Source organism: Anabrus simplex, chromosome 1, assembly GCF_040414725.1.
Source record: "Anabrus simplex isolate iqAnaSimp1 chromosome 1, ASM4041472v1, whole genome shotgun sequence".
In the NCBI taxonomy this organism is placed as follows: domain Eukaryota; kingdom Metazoa; phylum Arthropoda; class Insecta; order Orthoptera; family Tettigoniidae; genus Anabrus; species Anabrus simplex.
The window spans coordinates 652,616,821-652,640,692 of NC_090265.1; positions in this window are offsets into that span (position 1 = coordinate 652,616,821).

Below are 23,872 nucleotides of genomic sequence, written 5' to 3' on the forward strand. Positions count from 1 at the left end.
ATTATTATTATTATTATTATTATTATTATTATTATTATTATTATTATTATTATTATTATTATTCCGATTATTGTTGAACACTTGGAGTGTTTTTTTAAGTAAGCCGGGCTGAGTGGCTCAGACGGTTGAGGCGCTAGCCTTCCGACCCCGACTAGGCAGGTTCGATCCTGGCTCAGACCGGTGGTATTTGAAGGTGCTCAAATACGTCAGCCTCGTGTCGATAGATTTACTGGCACATAAAAGAACGCCTCCGGGACTAAATTCCCGCACCTCGGCGTCGCCGAAAACCCTTAAAAGTAGTTAGTGGGACGTAAAGCCAATGCCATTATTATTATTATTATTATTATTATTATTATTATTATTATTATTATTATTATTATTATTATTATTATTATTATTTCATAAATCCGTTAATTACTAAGCCGTAATTCCTCCTGATCATCCAGTTAAATTAATTTACAAGCGAGTAATTTATATTTTAAGTACCTAGCAGATTATCAAACCCCTGCAAAATTAACTGAGGTAAAACTGGGTAGTGGAACAATTTCTGTCCCTTAAAAACACGATAATATCAGGTGTAGTTGTTTACGATAAGAATATCGTAACGTATCCTATTACAGAAAGAAATGGAAAAGTTGTGAAACGTAGCCTAGTGTCGGTAGAGTTTTTGGCATATAAAAGAATTCCTACGAGACAAAATGCCAGCATCCGAAAACCCGTAAAGGTAGTTAATTAAACGTAAAAAATATTATTATTATTATTATTATTATTATTATTATTATTATTATTATTATTATTATTATTATTATTATTGTAGCTTTCGACCAAGTACCGGTACTGTAGGTCCTCCAGAAAAACACATTCCTCATTTAGTCCGTTCTTGTAATGAATGATGTGAGAGAATAGTTTGCATATTTGGTTGTTGGATACCATTCGTTTCAGTGGACTAGACAGACTGGCACCTTGTGGCTCGGTAGGAAAAGAACGGAAATTACCTCACTTTCTGTGACAGCTGATGGTGCAACTGTTATGGATCCAACTACCATTCGTACTCTCAACTGTAGATATAGTACCGGTCAAAAGTTCAGGACCACGTGAAGAAATTACGAAATGCCATCTATAACCTAAAATTTTTGCCACTGGAGGTCTGTTATTTTCTTTCTGAGCTCTCACGTCTAATATGATATACAGTATGTCACCTGATTTCAATGAGTTAGTCCAAGTACTGTAGAAGTTATGAAATTTTAATTCTGGGAAGGTCACACCCGTAAAATCAAAACTTTCGGTAATATAACGTACTGTATAATCTAATTGGTTGCAAGTATCACCGCCATTTTTTTACATACTTAGCAATAGGTGGGTCCATTTTAGTATAAATATAAACATTCCAAAAGTATGCAGCATCGGTATTTTTTTTTTTTTTTTGCTTAACTGTTTTTGCTTTTATTTTTGTTTTCGAAGCAGCGCCAAGATGGTTGATATTTCTTTGTCTTTGTCATGTATGGCCCAAGGTCTCGGGGCGAGCTATCGGTGTCAGACATATCTGCCCTGTTAATTTCATTTGTAATCTGCAGATCGCTCCCATGAACACATTTCTGATGCTGATAGTTCACACTGAGACCTACGACGAGAACAAGGAAAAACTGACCATCTTAGCTCTGGTTTGAAACAAAAAATAAACTTACAAAAATCAGTGCCGCATTCTTTTTGGAATTTTTATATTTACACTAAATTATTATTATTATTATTATTATTATTATTATTATTATTATTATTATTATTAGTATTAGTATTATTATTATATTCTCGTTTCGGTTTTCTATGAACCATGCTATTTCAACTGTTTTCTCCTACTATCTTTCACATTTGCCCAGTGTTTCCCGCATTCTTTTTCGGTGAGCATCGCTCCTTTCTTCGATCCACTTCTTGCAGATTTTCATTTTGGGTTTTGACTGAAAACTCTGTACTTCCCCAAGTTTCTTCTTCAAAGTGTCACGTTCCAAGATGTCCTCATGTGAGATCTCCAGTTCTTGTAGGTCTTTTTACACCTCTGTAAACCACATCCCTTTGTTTTTTTTCCCGCAAAGTAGGCACAGATTCGATTGGACAATCTTCCGGAACTCATTATTATTATTATTATTATTATTATTATTATTATTATTATTATTATTATTATTATTATTATTATTATTATTATTATTATTATTTCTTGCGAACCTGCCAAACTTAGGACCACGCCAATACCACTTCACTTCCTTCTTATCATCCCTTCTTCATTCCTCTTTCTTCACAGTGCCTTCATTCTTTCAGAATGTTGCGCTCTTCTCCCTTCAGTCCATCTTCCCCCTCTGCGCTCTTTCTTACTTGCAAAGATTCATATATTAACATAATATAAGATGTACTAGATTTTGTCTCATTTATAAAACATTGCCATTGTAATCGTAATTAGGGGCGTGATTATTGCAGTGCTTTCCGCTCGAGTGGCCGAGGATCGAATCCCGATTTTCACCTGAAAAATCAGGAAGGGCATCCGGTCTTAAACCTCACCAAAAATAAAGTGACCGAGCAAGTGACAATGTGATTTGGGTTACGTAACTATCAACTTGCATTGGGGAGATAGTGGGTACGAATCCCACTGCCAGCAGCCCTGAAGTTGGTTTTCCGTTGTTTCCCATTTTCACACCAGGCATATGCTGGGGCTGTAGTTTAATTAAGGCCACGGTCACTTCCTTCCCACTTTAGCTTACTCCTAGCTCCCATTGTTGCCGTACGACCTATCTGTGTTGGTGGGACGCAAAGCAAGTAAAAGAAAAAACTAAAGTGAGCCTGGGCGGCTAGAAATATCTAGGTAAGCCGAATAAGAAAACATTTTTTTGTCATTGTAATCGTAATTAATTTCAGTTAGGGCTAGTTTTACAACTTGTTAACAATGTCATAACGATAGTAATTATTTTAACTTGTATGTAAATATGTGGCTTCTTGCTTTCTGCAGTCATTTATGTCCATATATTACGCAACATTTCATTATATTATTTCATTTTCTTAACCATCACTTGAGGAAAGCAACGGGAAACTACGTCACTCCTCATTTCCCTAGTACGCCTCTTCAGTGATGCCTAGGCCATCTATGACAGCTGATGGTGGAGCTGTTGAGGATCCAACCAGCCTTCGGGCTGATGACTAAACATACACACAACTATCACTGACTAATAATCATATTTAGTGTTTTAAATATCTGTAGTACGTCCACCCATACCAACCTTTTGGAAAATGGTCGTACCATATTCAAGAAGCAAAATAAAAAGCCATTACGGTAGTTATCCTAAACGAGATTCCCATTTCCAGAGGTGCACATGGCCCTGAGGTTCACTAATCCTACACCACAAATGGGTACCAGGTTAATTCCTGGAGGCAAAGGCGGCCGGGCATAGAGCTAACTACCCTACCCCACCCCAGGTGCCGAGGTTAGGGATAGTGGAAGCATTTACCTTCCACCCTTCCAAGTGCCTTCATGGCCTGTACAGAGATAACTTTGCTTTGGTTGTGTATCCTGTTTATGTTGATTTCACTAGTACTAATCCAAGATTAGTTCCTGATTTAATGTTAACGTTTCTTAACAAGAATAGGAACACGTTGATCGTCCTAGGGTGTCAAACGACGTACATACTGTAGAGTAGATTACTCACTCCCGCATAAATACACAGAGCGGAAAGATAAACGTATCTCCAGTTTCCTGTAAATAATGACAGCAGTTAGAATTATATAAAACAGTAAACCAGGAATCGTAAGTGAATGTTTATGAGAAAACTCAAATACGCAGTATCATTATGCAACTTTTCATTAACGTGGAAGTTGTTATTCCTCTTAGGGAATGCTTGCAACAGTCTAGTAATGACCAAGGAAACAGATAAGATAAAAGTAGAAACTACCTGTGACAATAACATTTGTTTATATTTTGGTCCCACTAGAGAGCACTACAGTAGATATACAGTTAACAAATAATACAAGGTCTCCAATGTTTTCTTTTTTCAGTGTTTAATACATTAATACGTTGATGATATAATAATATTTCTTACCATATTGAGAGAGAAACTTTTCAACAACGTTTATTATAACAAGAACTCCGCCGGCGATTTGGAAAAATAAAACTATATGTTTGGAGAAGTGAGTGCTAAAGTATTTTGTACGAATTAGCAGCCGGACTGAGTGGCTCAGACGGTTGAAGCGATGGCTTTCTGACCCCAGCTTGGCAGGTTCAATTCTGGCTCAGTCCTGTAAAACGTGTTTATCACTGAATTGTCCTAAATTTTAAAATTATTCATCTGTTGCTTCCCTTAAAACCAAATGCCATAGCGCAACAGCCCAGAAGGCCGCTGGTCAGCTCGAAGGCCTTCAGATTATCACATGTCGTGTGATCAGCACGAAGAATCCTCTCGGCCGTTATTCTTGGCTTTCTAGACCGGGACCGCCATCTCACCGTCAGATAGCTCCTTAATTGTAATCACGTAGACTGAGTGAAAATCCCTGGCCTGGCTGGGAATCGATAAGAGGCAGGCGCGCTACTCTTGTCCCTCCTCTTGCCTATAGATATATTAAATATGGTACACTAATAAATGTTGTTTTGGAACAGTCATGAAACGAAATGTCGTATGGCTTTTTTAGTGCCGGGATATCCCAGGATGGGTTCGGCTCGCCAGGTGCAGGTCTTTCTATTTGACTCCCCGTAGGCGACCTGCGTTTCGTTATGAGGATGAAGACAACACATACACCCAGCCCCCGTGCCGTAGGAATTAACCAATTAAGATTAAAATTCCCGACCCGGACGGGAATCGAACCCGGGACCTTTTGAACCGAAGGCCAGTACGCTGACCGTTAAGTCAACGAGTCGGACTGTAACAGTCATGATACCGACGTACTTTTGAAAACGCAGCAGTTCATTGTAATCTTTTTTAAATATCTCTAAATATTTTCCTTTTGCAGTTTCGATTCACCTTCACGATTGCAGTTACTGCAATGTGTAGTTATTTTCTGATCTTTACGTTGACAGTAATAGCCACTTCACTATCTTATTTTATGGACGTATTGGATCACCGCCAACTCTATTTGTGTTCCCTGCCATATTGTTCAGTATTTTATTTCCTGTACAGGTTGTGTGACTATTAATAGACTATACCAGTATGTGGCCAATTGAATCAGCTGAAACCGAGCGAGTTGGCCGTGTGGTTAGGGGCGCGCAGCTGTCATGTTGCAGTGGGTTCGAACACCACTGTAGGCAGCCCTGAAGAAGGTTTTCTATTTTCACACCAGGCAAATGCTGGGACCGTACCTTAATTAAGACCACGGCCGCTTCCTTCCATCCATCCTTCCTTCCTTTCCACTCCCAGCCCTTTCCTATTCCATCGTCGCCATTAGACCTATCTGTGTCGGTGCGACATAGAGCCATTTGTAAAAGAAAAAAAGAAACAGCTGAAATAAAATTACTCTTATGATAGGCGGATACTCTACAGCTATATCCATTTAACGAAATCCTTCATGTGAACATTCACGGTAAGTTATTCATGGTATGTTACACGATGTAGGTCACTACGAACGAACGAACAAGCCAAGAGTAAATAAATAATTACAAATTAAATAATAAATGAATTAAATAAGGATACTCGACTAACAAAATGTTACGAAATAATTTACTCCATATGGCTGTATCTTTATTAGAAAAGGTGCGTCCACACCAAGATGTTTTCGTTAACTTTGTTTCTAATGCTGTTAATGAACAATGTTCATGAACATTTTTGTATGTTAATAAACAAAATAGTGTATTCATTAACTTTTCGAGCATGTTGATAAACAACATTTCTTTAACTTTTGTGAATGAAACTTTTCATTAACATTTCGTGTTTTCGTTAACACTTCGGTTCGCACATGCGCAAAGACGCAATTGAAATGAAATGGCGTTTGGCTTTTAGTGCCGGGAGTGTCCGAAGATATGTTCGGCTCGCCAGGTGCAGGTCTTTTGATTTGACTCCCGTAGGCGACCTGCGCGTCGTGTTGAGAATGAAATGATGATGAAGGCGACACATACACCCAGCCCCCGTGCCAGAGAAATTAACCAATGATGGTTAAAATTCCCGACCCTGCCGGGAATTGAACCCGGCACTCCTGTGACCAAAGGCCAGCACGCTAACCATTTAGCCATGGAGATGGACAGGACGCATTAAGAGCACGCAGATTCGTAGCGCGGAGTACGATGATTTCTTACTTCCTCTAGAAATTGACTATGAAGTCGCAAGCGAAAGTTCTGATAAGTTACAGTATACATTATCTTTAATTCTTTATGATAGTTTTAGCGGTGTTCTAATGTAGTTTCATTTCCAGCTTCGCTCCTCGCTGAATAACCTAACCTCCCGTAATCGCTTGTATATTATCAAAATGGTACTGTCCTAACTACTGTAGGTAGGTTAAATGAATATTTTCTTTACTTCGTACCTTTACCAATTCCTTGATATTGTTGTATAAAGCTTCAAACACCTCAGTTACAATAACTGAAATGGCTTGTTTTGATACTCTAGACAAATAGGTATATAAGTGAAATGTCACCATTTGCTAGGAATCTTTAAGGTTATAGCCTATCTATAAAAAATAGCCTGTCACTAGTGAAGCCGGATTTTCGATAATCTGTATTACTTGCAATTTCAGACCCAATTACTGTCAACAAGAACTGAAAGTCATGTGGAGACATTCTCAAGAGAATTGTGAAGGCCTGCTGCATCACGAATTAAAAGTTCTGACATAAGTGTTATTTCCAAACTTAATTCTATTCACCTTTCCAGTATTTTTCTTTCCCACACTAATTGTCTGCACTTTTGTCTGATTGTATCACTGAAATAATGTAAGCTGCAGCTGTAAGTATTTTCTTCTTCCTGACCCTACCAATTGTAACCTCACAAACAGCTATTTTGGTGTGGGCACAATGTTGAAGAAGTTTGTTAACAAAAGTTTATTAACATGTGAAGAAATGATTTCATTAACATTGTTTATTAACTTTGTTTCGTTAACATTGTTTATTAACTTTGGTGTGGACTAACCATTAGGCAGACGTAGCCTTTTCAGTTATATCCTAGATAACTAAAGCTGTGAGTAAACCCCCTTGGTTCTATTCGACAGGAGTAGGTTATGTGCCCGCACCGGGTATCACCCTCCCCCTTCCTATTAATATATATATCATGTCATTCATTTCATCTCCTTAACTCCTCTAATAAGGTTGACGTCAGGAAGGGCATCCGGTCGTAAAATCTCGCTACGAAAGTTCATCCCACCTCATACCCGACCTCATAGAGGAACGGGACTAGGGTTGGACTTGCAATTCGTCTTCTTCTTCTTCTTCTTCTTCTTCTTCTTCTTCTTCTTCTTCTTCTTCTTTCTTTCCGATGAGGCCTGCAAAGGACCACGTGCCAATTTCAATTCATTTCTTCATACTTTGTCGTTTTCTCTTTCACTCCTTCCAATATTCTTTCATCCTTTCACTATGCTGTTTCCTTCTGCCCTCGGACCACTTCGCACCTGGCTTCTTGTTCAATCTTCCTTGGAATCCTTCCATACTTACTACCCTCTTTCTAAAAATGTCTCTGTCCATAGTTTCTTCTTATATTCTTTCTTTATAAATCTTTCTTTACTTCTTGAATCCAGCTAGTTATTATTATTATTATTATTATTATTATTATTATTATTATTATTATTATTATTATTATTATTATTATCTTCAGAAATGTAATGGTCAACGCATTTTATGCATGTTAGGAAAGCTGGTTTTGACAATGCTAACCCAACAGAACTCAAACTATTAAAACACATTTATAAAATCAAGTTATTGTTATTTCGGAGAGTTGTCCCATGAAATGTATGTGTATATATTTTATCCAGTGGCATTATTATGACTGTGTTGACATAATTATGATGTATCTATATACTTATGGTTATATTGTTGTCATATTTGATATACTGCAACTGAAAAGTAAACATCAGTATTGGTGACACCGGGGAACCATATATTTACTTTCTGGAATTTAGTGCAACGTGATATGCATTTCAGATCAATAGTTACACATTTTTATATGGTGATTCTCTTCACTTCCCTTTCTCTCGTATTAAATATACTTAGTGTAGAAAACTGACTCATGGAAACAGCGTATCATGCCTGATTTATATAATAATAATAATAATAATAATAATAATAATAATAATAATAATAATAATTAGTTGTTTACATAGTACGGTTGTGCATTCGGAAGATGGTCGATTCGAACCCCGCCATTCGCTGTCCTGAAGACAGGTTGTCCTGGGACGAATATCGGCATTGTATCTTAATTAAGGCCATGGCTTTTCGAATCCTGAGCCCCTCAGCCCGGCAAGAAATTATTGTATGTTAATATTAGTATAATTCCACACTTATTCATACAGCCTTTTTGTACATAAACAGCTTTCGGCAGATATAAGACGTCACTGGAGACAAAGTACGAAACTAAGTCGTCTTTTCCTACCGCTTTTTCCCACACCTGTGGGGTCGCGGGTGCGAACTTCGTCGAACATGTGAATTTGGCCCTGTTTTACGGCCGAATGCCCTTCCTGACGCCAACCCTATATGGAGGTATGTAACTTAAGCAGTATTGCGTGTTTCTGTGATGTTTGGTAGTGTGGTATGTTGTCTGAATATGATGAAGAGAGTGTTGCGACGGACACATACACCCAGTCGCCGACCCAGAAGAATTAATCAGAAGCGATTAAAATCCCCGACCCGGCCGAGAATCGAACCCGGGACCGTCTGAACCGAAGGCCAGTACGCTGACCATTCAATCGGAGTACGAAACTAATATCTAAGTATTCTTTAAAATATTATCTAGATAAAGTTATGGCATTAAACATTCAATATATAGTATTTAGAAGGTAAAAATGTAACCGTTTTAGAATGAAACGACCATACATATATTGTACATGAAAATATTCATACTATTTTATTATCCGACTCACTCCTCTTACGAGTAACTTTCGCGTATCACAAGGGATTAAGCTAGTGTGTTATTGTTTTATTAATATTGCATAAGTATTTACAACGAGTTAATAATAATAATAATAATAATAATAATAATAATAATCTGCGCGAACTGGGAGGAACAGAAAGAGACTTAAAAGACCGGACATCTTTCAGGAGGATACTTAAACGAAAGAGGTTCCAAAATAAACCACCGAAAAGGAAGACAGGCATCCTCTGGACAAAGGAGAGAAAAGAACAACACAGCCAGAAGATGCACAATTACCGGGCAAACATCAAAACCCACCCCAAACGCAATAGTGAATATCCTGGTCCTTTGTCGGCCTATACGAAACAAAATGATGATACATTCTAATAAATGCACAAATTGGTAAACGAAACATATAATGCATAAATCGGTAGAATATAACTATGTAAACTCGTGTCCTCTTCCCGAGGTGGTGCAGCTCTTTTCAGGCACACCCCCATTGGAGGTGAGCTGCATGTACCATATGAACCACATACCAGCCCTCCTGCCATTCTTAAATTTCTGGCAGTACCGGAAATCGAACCTGGGCCCCCGAGGACGGCAGCTAATAATACTAACCGTTACGCTACGGAGGCGAACAGAATATAACTGTAACATTGTTAATGGCTGGTGCCCAGGGAACAATTCCGAAATTCTTGCCCCAGTTTTGGACGTTATTAAACCTAAAAAAACTGTTGAAGAACATTGCGGTAGCTGCCATCCGGGTTTCAATGTTGATTTTGAGGAACCATTTATACGGTCAGCCAACCCTGTGACGTAGTGGTAACGTGCCTATCTCTTACACGGAGGCCCCGGCTTCGAATCCAGTCCAGGATAGGGAATTTTACTAGGATCTGAGGGCTGATTCAAATTCCACTCCGCCTGCGTGATTACAGTTGAGGAGCCATCTGACGCTGAGATGGACTCCCCGGTCTAGGGAAAGCCAATAGTATCGGCCGCGAGGATTCGTCGCGCTGACCACTCACACGTTATGATCTGCAGGCCTTCAGGCTGAAGAGCAGTCGCTTGATAGGACAAAGGCCCTTCGGGGACGATAGCCCCAGGGGGTTTGTTGATAATGCTATCCTTTTGTCGCTTTTGACCAAGTACGTTTTGAAAAGATCAGCTGAAATGTCTTCAAATATATGACCAATATAACTGGCAAGACTTAGTGTTTACAGTGCACTATGTCTTCCGGTGTGGGCTAGAACAAATTTGTTATGCCCATTGCCCACGGTAAAATGTTTCGTAAAATTTGCTTTACAACTGATTTTATAAAAATATGACGAAAATAAGTTGTGTTGTTCACGGTAAAATTATTTTATAAAATTCGTGGAAGCATCAGGTCAGGATGACTATATATGAACTAAATTCTGAACTAAGATGTGGATGTCCTGCCAAGGATTGAGTTCAAAGCCAGTTTATCTTCACCTTCACATCAGCCTGGCTTATGTTCGACCGAAATTTTGCGATTGAGTTTTCCGCCTCCCTTCTTGCATTTCTGTTGTGATACATTGGTGTTTTAAGTTCATATAAACACTAGCAGCTTCCTTAATCCACCTGGATCTTGCCATTTTAGAAGTGTTCGTCTATGTTTACGAACAAGCTTCACAATCTTCTCACATCGTAGCACTAGCATCATCGTCATGTCAGCTTCGTTAATTGGTTCGTTTCGCAAAATTAATTTTACGGAATAGAACATTACTTATTTTATGAAATGTTTCATCAAAGCTTTTATAAAATTGAATTTGATTATGGGCAACAGAAATTTTATAAACTTGATTTACTGTACAATAAATTTGAAGACAAATCTTACCGTGAGCAACAGGCATTACTTTCATTGACTTGTCTCAGTCTCATCCTTGGCTTTGACAACATGAAATTGACCAATGTATGAGTGACGCTAATAAATGCCATTCCTTGTTATGAATGGTGTGAAAATGTTGCTCATAGGGTCAGTTGATGCGGGCATTTCAAGTGGGCTTGTCAGACTGAGATGTAATAGCAACTTCTAACTCGGTGAGGAAAGCAACGGGACGGGAAACGATCTCACTCCTAAGTTCCCTAGCACTCCTCTTCAGTGACGCCTTAGCTTCCTATGACGGCTGATGTCGGAGCTGTTGAGGTCCAAACCAGCCTCAGGACTGAGCACTCAACATACATAATAATAATATTTATGTATGTGGTAGACGTAGAGACACTCAACAATATTTTGAGTGTTTTTCTCGTAGGTGACGAACTGTTTGTGAGGAAGGTCACCTCTAGGCATAGAGTGTGGGTGTTCTCATCAATTAGAAATCTGTAGACTGTGTGACCTTCTTCCTGGCTCGCCTACGGTACTAATTCAATGCCAAGGTCGTGCTTGACGAAAGTCAGGGGACAACAGAGTCATTAAGAATCACCTTGCGGTGAGAGGCTGATTATGACACGTAATGATGATGATATGGTGGTAGTTGCGCAGCTGTGCTGTTCGCGTGTTCCAGGGGTCCAGGCTGATAACACTGTGTAGGCCTATTGAGATTAGAGCAATAAACCAAACAACTTCTTATCAGCCTTTCCTAATCCTTCAACAAGATTACTTGGCTGACACATTATTGCTAAATAAATTTATATCCATGAGCTAGATGACCTCTACGCCTACTTCATTAGAATACTAGATGTGTTTACTGCGTTCCGGAAGTGAACACGTCATATTGCTTCACACCGCTTGTGGGAGTGCTTAAGTAAATTATCAAAATAGGTAGAAATCGTTCCTGTGACGCAACTGACATAAAAACTGAAACAAAGAGCATTGTGAATGACATATTTCGTCCGTCTAAAGTCGACGTTTTCAATGTCATTCTGTTTAAAGTTAAAAATGTCATGATTGCTCCGTATTGAATAGAAAAATGGATCCACCTTTCAATACTCTGTTATTAAGTTGAACCAAATAGAAGTTACAACCTGTTCATTTGGGACCGGTTTCAACACATTTGAAGTGTCATCATCAGCCAATTAGCAGTCCGATTCATTGGCTGAATGGTCAGCGTACCGGCCTTCGATTCAGAGAGTCCCGGGTTCGATTCCCGACCGGGTCGGGGATCTTAACCTTAATTGGTTAATTCCAATGGCTCAGAGGCTGGGTTTGTGTGACGTATTCAACATTACAAATCATCCTAGGTAGGGCCCTAATCTTCACAGACATGCAGGTCGCCTAATAGGCCGTCTACTAGAAAAAGATCTGCACCAGGCCTCTCCGAAGGCCATACGCCAGTATTATTAGCCAATTAGCAAAGCAGTGCAAAAATTAAGTCATAAAGATCTAAAAACACATAACACAATGATCACAGACAAAAATAGTATTTGGAAAAATTAACACTATTTCGTGCCGAAGCAATTCCAGTTGGTGTTCATAAGCAGGTCTAGTACAATCTTGTTGTGCCGCATTCACATATGAAAAAACGAGTTAAAGGACTTGTTCTAAGATGACAACTCGAAGGATAACTCGTTATGAAATTGAACTTGTGATTTGCAGTTATGTATAGTTGTTGCTAGGCAGGTCTTGTAGGCATTGGTTTCTCCGGCTGAAGAGTAAAGGTACCGTAATTGAAGTCTTAGGAATACAGTGTAGGACTTAATTTCAACAATTCAAAGCACATTTTAAACATAATTTAAATCGTTAAAAAGAATAAAACCAAATAAAAATGTTTAAATATAGGAAGAAATTTAAAACAATTACAATGTGAGGCTCAACTCGAACAGCTTACCGTGGTGATTGATAAATGAATGGGCGGCAATAAAATAGATAAAAGGGTGGGGAATAATGAGCGCTTATTAGAGGGTGGGAGGGAAAGGAAAAAATGGGGGGGGGATATCTAAGTAGGATCATAGGGGTGTTGCGGAAGGGGCAAGTAGCATGATATTGTGTAAATTGTGAAAGATTGATCGCTTACTTGTTGGCTTGAGGTTATTTAAAATGGAGATGAGAAAATCGGAAAGGGCGTTAGTGCTTCTCAGAAATATAATTCAGGTTAAGGTTTGGATTGAAAAACTGGTCGAGGTGTAATAAAACAGTTTTCAGTGATGTCTAGGAAAGGGCCTTTATTTAGAGTGCTGAGAATTTCAATATGCTGGTTTATTGTAGTGAAAATATGTTTTGTGCCATGTATATGTTTCACCACTGCCGAAAATTTGTTGTATTTTATTGCATTAACGTGTTCAAAGTATCTAATTTTGAAGTTACGATCAGTTTGAGCTATGTAAGAAGAGTTACAGTTGTTGCATTTAAAACGGTATACGCCTGACTTAGAAAAGACACTTGTTTTATTTAAGGAGTTGGAGTTATGTAATAATTCAAGGTTTATATTATTAGTTCGAAAATAAATCATGGTATTGTGTTTTAGCAATGAGCAATGTAATTAGCAATACTCTAGGCATTTATATTGAATGTGAATGTGGAGTAAGCAGCTGGTTTAGGATTATCTTTTAAGAGTGTTGTGTTAGGATGGTGTTTAAATTTGTTAATAATTCGTTCAATAAAATATCTATTATAACCATTAAATTTGGCGATGGAGCGAATGATATTTAGTTCTTTATTTAAGTTGTCCTTTGATAGCGGAATTTTGAAGGCACGGTTAACCGTACTGTTGTACGAGGCGCGTTTATGTGTCTGTGGATGAAAAGAGTCTTGTTTTATGGTATTAGCTGTATATGTGGGTTTTCTTGAGGAAGGTAGTCTGCTTATTGTTATATATAGAACATTAATTGATTTGTTTGATTCTGTTTCAAGAGTGAATGTAATATGCGGAATCAAGAGACTCCGCTCCATACATCCACTCTGATAGAACATAATTTCAGCCCTCATCAAACATGGTCGCAAGAATGGTGTAATAATACCTCACCAAACATCCATAGCTTTCACTTTGTCGTTGGAAAATCATGTGCACTTCATCTACGTCGTAGGACATAGTGAACACACAATAGAAGTGAACAGCCCATGGTAGTAATCTACTCAAGAAATACGGAAAGGTGTCTTCCACGGGGTGTAACTGCACCTTCCCAAGGCACAATGCAATGAGGGTCCCATCGAAGAAACCCCAGAGATTGCTTGACACTTTGCCAGAGGCGATAAACTACATACATAAATTATATCGCACATTTGTAAATATTGCTGTTAAGTTCCATATTGCTTTTCATTTATTTATTGTGTAATCGCAATGTATAATGCCGTACGCTTAATAATAATAATAATAATAATAATAATAATAATAATAATAATAATAATAATGTATTAACGTTACTCTTCTTTAATTGTCATTCCTCATAATTGGTACGCCATGTCTTTGCGCATCGCCCGCCCCGTGGTGTAGGGGTAGCGTGCCTGCCTCTTACCCGGAGGCCCCGGGTTCGATTCCCGGCCAGTTCAGGGATTTTTACCTGGACCTGAGGGCTGGTTCGAGGTCCACTCAGCCTACGTGATTAGAATTGAGGAGCTATCTGACGGTGAGATAGCGGCCTCGGTCTAGAAAGCCAAGAATAACGGCCAAGAGACTCGTCGTGCTGACCACACGACACCTCGTACTCTGCAGGTCTTCGGGCTGAGCAGCGGTCGCTTGGTAGGCCAAGGGCCTTCAAGGGTTGTAGTGCCATGGGGTTTGGTTTGGTTTGTCTTTGCGCATCTTCTGTTGAAGCAAGCAGCTTCATTTTGTTAGTAAAAATAATGTCTAATAATAATAATAATAATAATAATAATAATAATAATAAAGTGCGGCCAGTATCCAGTATTCGGGAGATAGTGGGTTCGAACCCTCCTGTCGGCAGCCCTGAAGATGGTTTTCCGTGGTTTCCCATTTTCACACCAGGCAAATGCTGGGGCTGTAACTTAATTAAGGCCACGGCCGCTTCCTTCCCACTCCTAGGCCTCTCCGGCCCCATCGTCGCCATAAGACCTATCTGTGTCGGTGCGACGTAAAGGAAATAGCAAATAATAATAATAATAATAATAATAATAATAATAATAGTAATGTTCTCTGTGTTAAATGTGATTCCTCGTCTTATCTTTATGAACTAGCTGTTACACCCGTCGTTGGCGGGAAAATCGCGTGAGCAGGCCAGTAAGAAAATCTTCAGCAAGATGCTCTCATAGTCGAGCCGATAGAAAGGCGCGATTTTACGCGGCCACACCACTCCTTCCTTCCCTTCTCACTACATCTTGCCCAGCTCGAAGACACACCGTTGTATTATTTAACCTCAGAACAACATCGTGTCAGTTTCATGACACAAGCCACAATCTGGAGTCGGCAGTGAACCACTTAAAGTACATAGTTTGGTGAACTATTTAAACACTCATGCTGAAATTTCGTGTTATTTCTTTTTATTGACCTGGAGTATAGAATTAGAATATTTTTTCTTGTTAAATATGAGTTTGTTAAGTAATTACAATACTGCAAAATTGGCTAACATAATTACCACCGTGTAAGTTGCCCATGTGGTTAGGGGCGCGCAGCTGTGAGCTTACATTCGGGAGTAATGGGTTTGAACCCCACTGTCGGCAACCCTGAAGATGGTTTTCGTTGTTTTCCATTTTCATACCAGGCAAATGTTGGAGGTGTACCTTAATTAAGGTCACGGCCGCTTCCCTCCCACTCCCAGCGTCGCCACAAGACCTGTCTGTGTCGGTGCGACGTAAAGCAAATTGTAAAAAACAAAATACATAACTACCGTCTTACGCACTATATCTATTTGCCGAATAAATTATTTCAAAATTGCTATCTCGTACGCACGAATATCATCACAAAATACTAGGCCTACACCGTTGTTTATTTGCTCCTGGATAGCGGTGTACCAAATGTACTTTCTTGTGTTTGTATCTTGGGTGTAAAGGATTGACAGATGATTGGCGAACATATTAACATGAGTTATTTTCCCATTCTTCATCAACTGCGGACTCTACTTCAATTTCAAACTCGTTCCCGACCATTCTCGATATCATCGTCTTCAAGTGGTACATCATCACGGTCGCTATCAGCTTCTTAAGCACTGTATTAATCAGAATAGCTCAGCTCAGTGTACATTTTGATTTCATCTGCTACTTTATCTTCTTCTTTGTTCGTATCGGCCTACTAAGGACCACGTTATTTCAGCTGTCTTCTCTGGGCTTTGATCTTTGCCCAGTTATCCTTCATTCGTTGCCGGTGTTGCTCTTTTCTTTCTACCGTCCACGTCTTTCCCGTCTTCAACTTTGGCCTTTCTTGAAAACCCTACTTTATCATTAATTCTTTTTGAGATTTCGTCTTCTGAAAGACTACTCTATTTCTGCATTTCATTGCCTCAAATGTAAATGATGAATCGTTATACTTCAGTTATCCAATGAAATATGACACTTATGTGATGCGTAAAGTATTGTTATACAAACCACACTGAGGGATCGTCTGTGACTTAGTAAAAGCACAACTAGCCAGCAGCTGTAGCCATTTAAGTGCGGCCAGTATTCGGGATATAGTGCATTCGAACCCCACTGTCGGCAGCTCTGAAGATTGTTTTCCGTGCTTTCACATTTTCACACCAGGTAAATGTTGGAGCTGCACCTTATATAAGGCCACGGCCGCTTCCATCCTACTCCTACTGTAGGCCTCTCCTGTCCAATCGTCGCCTGTCTGTGTCGGTGGGACGTAAGGCATCTTGTAAAACAAAAAAAAAAAAAAAAAAAAAAAAAAAAAAAAAAAAAAAAAGCACAAGTAAACCACAGGAAAAACGTTCGACTATTGATGGAACAGCAACTCTCATCCGCACTCTGGAATGTAGAGTGAATAACAGCAAGCTAATGTTGTTTGGTGCGTTTGCAGAGATGATTTTAGAATAACAGCGTCATGGGCGACTCCACAGTGTAGTTCTAGTGTTAAAACATGCACAGAAGGTAGCTTATGAGATACAATGTTTACCATAGCCTTAGGAGTACGCATTGTTCGTTTACACTAATGTTACGATAGATATTAATGTTGGAACTATTTCTTAGCAGACTACGTAAAACGTAAAATTTAGAAAATTTAGAAATTTCCTAAATTATGCCGAAAGTCGAAGGGATAAAGGGCCCTGAAAGATTTCAAATTGTGAGTTTTGGATAGCTCTATCAAAGTAAAAAGAGAAAATTTCAGAAATCACTTCCGGCCTAAATGCAATTCCAGAAAAACAGCCTAATATCGCTTATTTCGTTACTCGTTTTTTAAATTCAAATCCTAGCCAAATTAACTTATTTACATAATTATTTCTGCAATGTGCTCCTTGGATCAATATCCTCAGCTGTTTTTGATTTTTTGAAAAATGTTCACACCGAATGTAGTTATAAGGGCTTAAGTGAAACTCTGCATTGACGCACATTAGCGCTCGTATTGGTGCTTGAGTGAAACAATGCTTTGACTCACATTAGCTCTCGTAGTGGTGCTTGAGTGAAACAATGCATTGACTCACGTCAGCGCTCGTAGTGGTGCTTGAGTTAAACAATGCTTTGACTCACATTAGCTCTCGTAGTGGTGCTTGAGTGAAACAATGCACTGACTCACGTTGGCGCTCGTAGTAGTGCTTGAGTTAAACAATGCTTTGACTCACATTAGCTCTCGTAGTGGTACTTGAGTTAAACAATGCATTGACGCACATTAGCACTCGTAGTGGTGCTTGAGTTAAACAATGCATTGACGCACATTAGCGTTCGTAGTGGTGCTTGAGTTAAACAATGCTTTGACTCACATTAGCTCTCGTAGTGGTGCTTGAGTGAAACAATGCATTGACTCACGTTAGCGCTCGTAGTGGTGCTTGAGTTAAATAATGCTTTGACTCACATTAGCTCTCGTAAGGGTACTTGAGTTAAACAATGCATTGACGCACATTAGCGCTCGTAGTGGTGCTTGAGTTAAACAATGCATTGACGCACATTAGCGTTCGTAGTGGTGCTTGAGTTAAACAATGCATTGACGCACGTTAGCGCTCGTAGTGGTGCTTGAGTTAAACAATGCATTGAGTCACATTAGCTCTCGTAGTGGTGCTTGAGTGAAACAATGCATTGAGTCACATTAGCTCTCGTAGTGGTGCTTGAGTGAAACAATGCATTGACTCACGTTAGCTCTCGTAGTGGTGCTTGAGTGAAACAATGCATTGACGCACATTAGCGTTCGTAGTGGTGCTTGAGTTAAACAATGCACTGACTCACATTAGCTCTCGTAATGGTGCTTGAGTGAAACAATGCATTGACTCACGTTAGCGCTCGTAGTAGTGCTTGAGTTAAACAATGCTTTGACTCACATTAGCTCTCGTAGTGGTACTTGAGTTAAACAATGCATTGACGCACATTAGCGCTCGTAGTGGTGCTTGAGTTAAACAATGCATTGACTCACGTTAGCGCTCGTAGTGGTGCTTGAGTTAAACAATGCATTGACTCACATTACCGCTCGAAATTGCTAATCTAAACGAGCGGGTAACGATGGTTAAGAAAAGGATTGTAATTTTTAGGAATAAATAAAGAATATATTCTCATACTTTATTATATGTTTATTTACCTAAAATTTGTAGCTCATATTCTTAGGATGTTTTCAACATTTGAATTGTTTGCCTGAAGGGCTAGAACTGTGGATTTTTTAAAAATCTTTCGTTAGGGTCTACTATGGACGATGTTAAGAAGTATTCATTTCTGGTTATTCTTCTTTCAATCAGCCCATTATTTCTTCATCCCTTCTAATGGGCTTCTTTACGTTCTTGCGACCAGGTGTTGCCGGACCGTTCCTTATTCGTGTGATCTTGGTTGATCGTTTCATCTCGGAATTTTATTGGTCTTTTGTAATAAAGTCTATTATACTGCGTCCTGTGGCACGTATCCTCCGTGTCCTCCTTTACTCCTTTAAGCCAATTAATTTGTATCTTCCTGCTCTACATGTATTCCAGAATTCTCTTATCTGTTTTCTCTGGGGGCATTCTTTCGACGTGTCCGTAGAAAAAAAGTATTCTCCTTTTAAATGATGTGATTTTCTGTCTTTCTTTGTTGTATAATTCCGCATTTGGCCGCTGTCGAAATTCTTGTCCCACTTAAAATAAGTAGTTCATATTTTCCTCAAGAATGTTCTCTCATTGTTTTCTATTAACACACAAACCACAACTACATCCTTGTGAAATCTAGGTCCAGTCAGCTGCAAATACAGACTTCAGTGCAAGCTTGGAGTTTTAGGTGACTGTTGATTTCGTGATCATAGCCTCGGGACCTCCAGTTTTACTTGAAATCCCAACCTCAAGGAAGCGACTATTCATTTCTGGTTGGGATTCTAACTACTATCGCGTTGGTTAGAAGTTAGTGACTGTGTCACTCGGCGATCATACCATCCTTCCTGCGAAACCTCCTCCTGCTTCTTTCAGAAGTTCGTAAACGTAAGGAATCGATATTTCGTTTTTATTTCGCTACTATCGAAATGTTCTTTATTAATTCGTTTACCTTTAGAGTTGGGTTTTCCCTCGGACTCGGAGAGGGATCCCACCTCTACCGCCTCAAGACCAGTGTCCTGGAGCGTGAGACTTTGGGTCGTGGGATACAACTAGGAAGGAGGACTAGTACCTCGCTCAGGTGGCCTCACGTGCTATGCCGAACAGGGGCCTTGTGGGGAAGATAGGAAGGGATAGACAAGAAAGAAGGAAGGAAGCGGTCGAGGCCTTAAGTTAGGTACCATCCCGGTATTTGCCCGGAGGAGAAGTGGGAAACCACGGAAAACCACTTGTAGGATGGCTGAGGTGGGAATCGAGCTCCCCTCTAATCAGTTGACCTTCCGAGGCTGAGTGTACTCCGTTCCAGTCCTCGTACCACTTTTCAAATTTCGTAACAGATCCGCGAATCGAACCCGGGCTTCCGGGGGCGGCAGCTAATTACACTAACCACTACACCACAGAGGCGGATTATCGGAATGTTATGGAATTTTAATAGTATTGTTTTATTTCGCATTAACTGTGTCATTTGCTATGGCCGTCTGGTCTTAGCTTCGTCTAAGTGCACAGTAAAAAAATCCTACGTCCCTTGGTGGATAACAGAATATTAAATTCCCCTTTTATTTCTTTTCACGCTCTGTTAGTGATTCGCAATCAACAGGCCTTTGTAATTCCTTTCATTTATTATTTTAAATCTGTTGGAATGAAGAAATCAGGCAATAATTCAAGAAATTATACCGGACGATCAGAAGTTCATCTACCTCAGCTGACGAATCAGTGTTCACTGCAAAAAGAAGGTTGCTGCAAGACCCTGAATGCTCGTGGCGATGGTGTCGTGTTTCGCTGGCAGCTTGAAAGGCTGCGTGCGGGTTGCGAAGGTCAAGGATTCATCTCTCGGACATATTTCTCATGGTTTTATTTTATAGCTGCCAGTTGTCTTACGTAAGAGGCTACAGCATCCGGGCTGTACGTGTTGCACTGCAACATGATATAGCCTAGTGGTGAAGTTGAAGGACTTCGTCTCTGTGGGCGCCTCACACATACAGTATGTTGTTTCATAGTCCACAACAAAATCAATTTTGAATCTAGCAAGACTGTGGAAGAATTTCCTGCCTTCATCATTGTCTTGTTTCAGTTTAGGACCCTTTCGGTGAGCCCATGTTTGACTGAACACAAAACAAAGAAACTCCAAGAAAGACATTCGAGGTAGTAATGAAATGAAATGAGGTATGGCTTTTAGTGCCGTGAGTGTCCGAGGACAAGTTCGACTCGCCAGGTGCAGGTCTTTTGAACTGACATCCGTAGGCGATCTGCGTGCCATGATGAGGATGTAATGGCGATGAAGACGACATATACACCCAGTCCCCGTGCCAGCGGAATTAACCAGTTATGGTTAAAATTCCCGACCCTGCCGGGAATCGAACCCGGAACCCCTGTGACCAAAGCCCAGCACGCTAACCATTTAGCAGTGGAGGCGGACATTCAAGGTAGACAGTCAGCATTGATCTGCATATAGGGCTGTCACCCAGGGGGCAGATTCCTTGTCAGTTCTGTACCTAGTCTGTTCTTAGTGAGCTTGCATCCGGGAGATCGTGGGTTCGAGCCCCATTATCGGCAGCCCTGAAGATGGTTTTCCGTGGTTTCCCATTTTCACACCAGGCAAATGCTGGGGCTGTACCTTAATTAAGGCCACGACCGCTTTCTTCCAACTCCTAGGCCTTTCCTGTCCCATCGTCGCCATAAGACCTATCTGTGACGGTGCGACGTAAAGCAACTAGCAAAAAAAAAAAAAAGTCTGTTCTTAAATGATTCAAAGTTGGAAATTTATCAAACATCTCCGTTGTAAACTTGTTATTATATATCAATAATTAAATGAAATAAAATAAATTAATAAAAATAATTAATCGAAATATCCGTAGTATGGGCACCAGAGTTCAGCAGAATGGATCCCTCAAATTTTAATAAAGCATGATGAGTTTCTCTCCCAGGGCGTGTACATAAAGCTGCGTACTGGTACATCTGCTTCAGGTCTTACCTAACCTTCTGAAAACGACTAAATAGGTAGGAACTGCACCTAGGTTCGTCAATAACTCCAGTAATTCTAAAATAATTAACTATATTCTGAATAATATCCGTGCTTGAGCACCTCATCAACACACCAAAATATACGTAAAATACACTCACAAAATACTGCTGGAAGACTCCATAACAACAACAACAACAACAACAACAACAACAACAACAAAAACAGTGGGAAACCAAAAGCGAGGACCAAGCTGCCATTTGCAGTCAGTCCGTTGAACAAGGCACACACATATATATATGTGTGTGTAGATAAATATCCTTCACTGTCTCTGTATATCAGCACAACTTGCATATTCTCATAATTGGTACTTGCTATATCACACAGATACTGCGCCTTTATAATACTGTGTTCACTGACTCGAACACTTGGTTTAAAGATACATTCACTTGAGCAACACACGCTTGTTGTTCCAGAACATAAATTATGGAAAGTCTGAAATACAGCACCCTATAGCTCTTACCAACATATGACACCAAACCGCCACAAGTGATGAAATACCAAGTGCCTAAGCACTCCACAGTTTGTAGGTCAGTACCACACATCACATTCCACAAAATGTCATGTCAACCACGTTCCACACAAGTTTAAAGGCAACTCATATTTCACCAAAATTTGAAGTCAAGTCCTCTCCGCCGTTTTCTCACATGCCTAAAATCACCTCAGCTTCCCCCTGCTCTCACACGATACGTGTAGACTGGTCCTGGCCATCCAATCACGAGTGGAAGATCCTTTTGCCATAACAAGACCACGCACCGAACCTCTTCCGGGTCCGAAGGCAATAACAACAAAGCCACCTCATCGGACTCTGGGCTGTTCCACATGATTCAGAGAAAGTTTTCGAGTTGTAAATAGCTCTGCTTTTCCATCCGCTTGAACGAAACAAATTACTCATATCACATATGGGGACCTAGCAGCTTAAAATATTAAGAATATACAAATCAAATAATGATAATAATAATAATAATAATAATAATAATAATAATAATAATAATAATAATAATAATAATAATAATAATATCTCTTACTTCTGAATGCAGTGCGAGGGTGTGATATATGTACTATCACACCGTTTATAAATTATTCCAATCCTTAATTCCTCTTCTTATAAATGAATATTTGCCCCAATTCGTCCTCTTGAATTCCAGTTTTATCTTCATTGTATGATCTTTCCTATTCTTAAAAACTCCACTCAAGCTTATTCCTCTACTAATGTCATTCCACGCCATCTCTCCACTGACAGCTCGGAACATACCACTTAGCTGAACAGCTCGCCTCCTTACTCCAAAGTCTTCTCAGGCCAAACTTTAGAGTGCCAGGATTTATGACCATCCTTCAAAAATCGACTACCTCAGGGATCGATCCTGCGAACTTGGGATAAGAGTGTGACATTCTACTGCTGATCCACCAAGGAAGCTAATAGGCAGAAAATAGGAAATTACGGAAAACCGCCTTCAGGCTGCCAACAATGGTGCTCAAATTCACCATGTGAGAAGCTAGTTTCCGAAAGGTACCCAATCGAAAAAAAAAATGAGATATTGGTTAACATACGTCGGTAGAAAGCCCCGCAATTCGACGGGATGGCCCTGGCGGTGTCCATAAGACATATCTGTGTCGGTGCGACGTAAAGCAAATTATAAAAACAAAAAATTCATTAAAACAGAGAAGAGATGAAAATCAGGCAATGACTTTCTTTTTCTTACCTTAATGTCATAGCAGCTACTGAAAATGATTTCCATTTCCGTTTATGCACACCCATCATCTTCTTCGAAGAAAATTCTGTTACATGTGTCGTTCCTTTGATGGTATAGAACGTTTGCAATACTTCTGCATACACCTATTGTTCGATTTTTTTAAAGACACGTTGCAATTGCTCGACATTGTACTTAACCATGATGGATAGTTGCTGGTGATGGTTGGTTGGTGATTATTGTTTTAAGAGGAAGTACAACTAGACAACCATCCTCTATATAACACTAATCAGAGGGAAAAGTGGAAGGGGTCCGACACTTCGAAAAATGAAGGTATCTGCCAAAGGCAGGCAAGGGCCACGAAGGGCGTGAAAATGAAAGACTCCCTACGCCTCCAGACGTAATACCGTCGGGGTCGGAAAAGAACAAGAGTTGACCAAGGGAGGTCGATAAGGATAGATGAAAGTGAGGAGCCTGGCACAAGTATGTGGAAGCAATGCCAGGACTCGTCTAAGGGCCTCGTGGTCGCCAATCCACGCTCCCAGAGACCTTGGGGCCCCTTTTAATCGCCTCTTACGACAGGCAGGGGATACCGTGGGTGTTATTCTACCGCC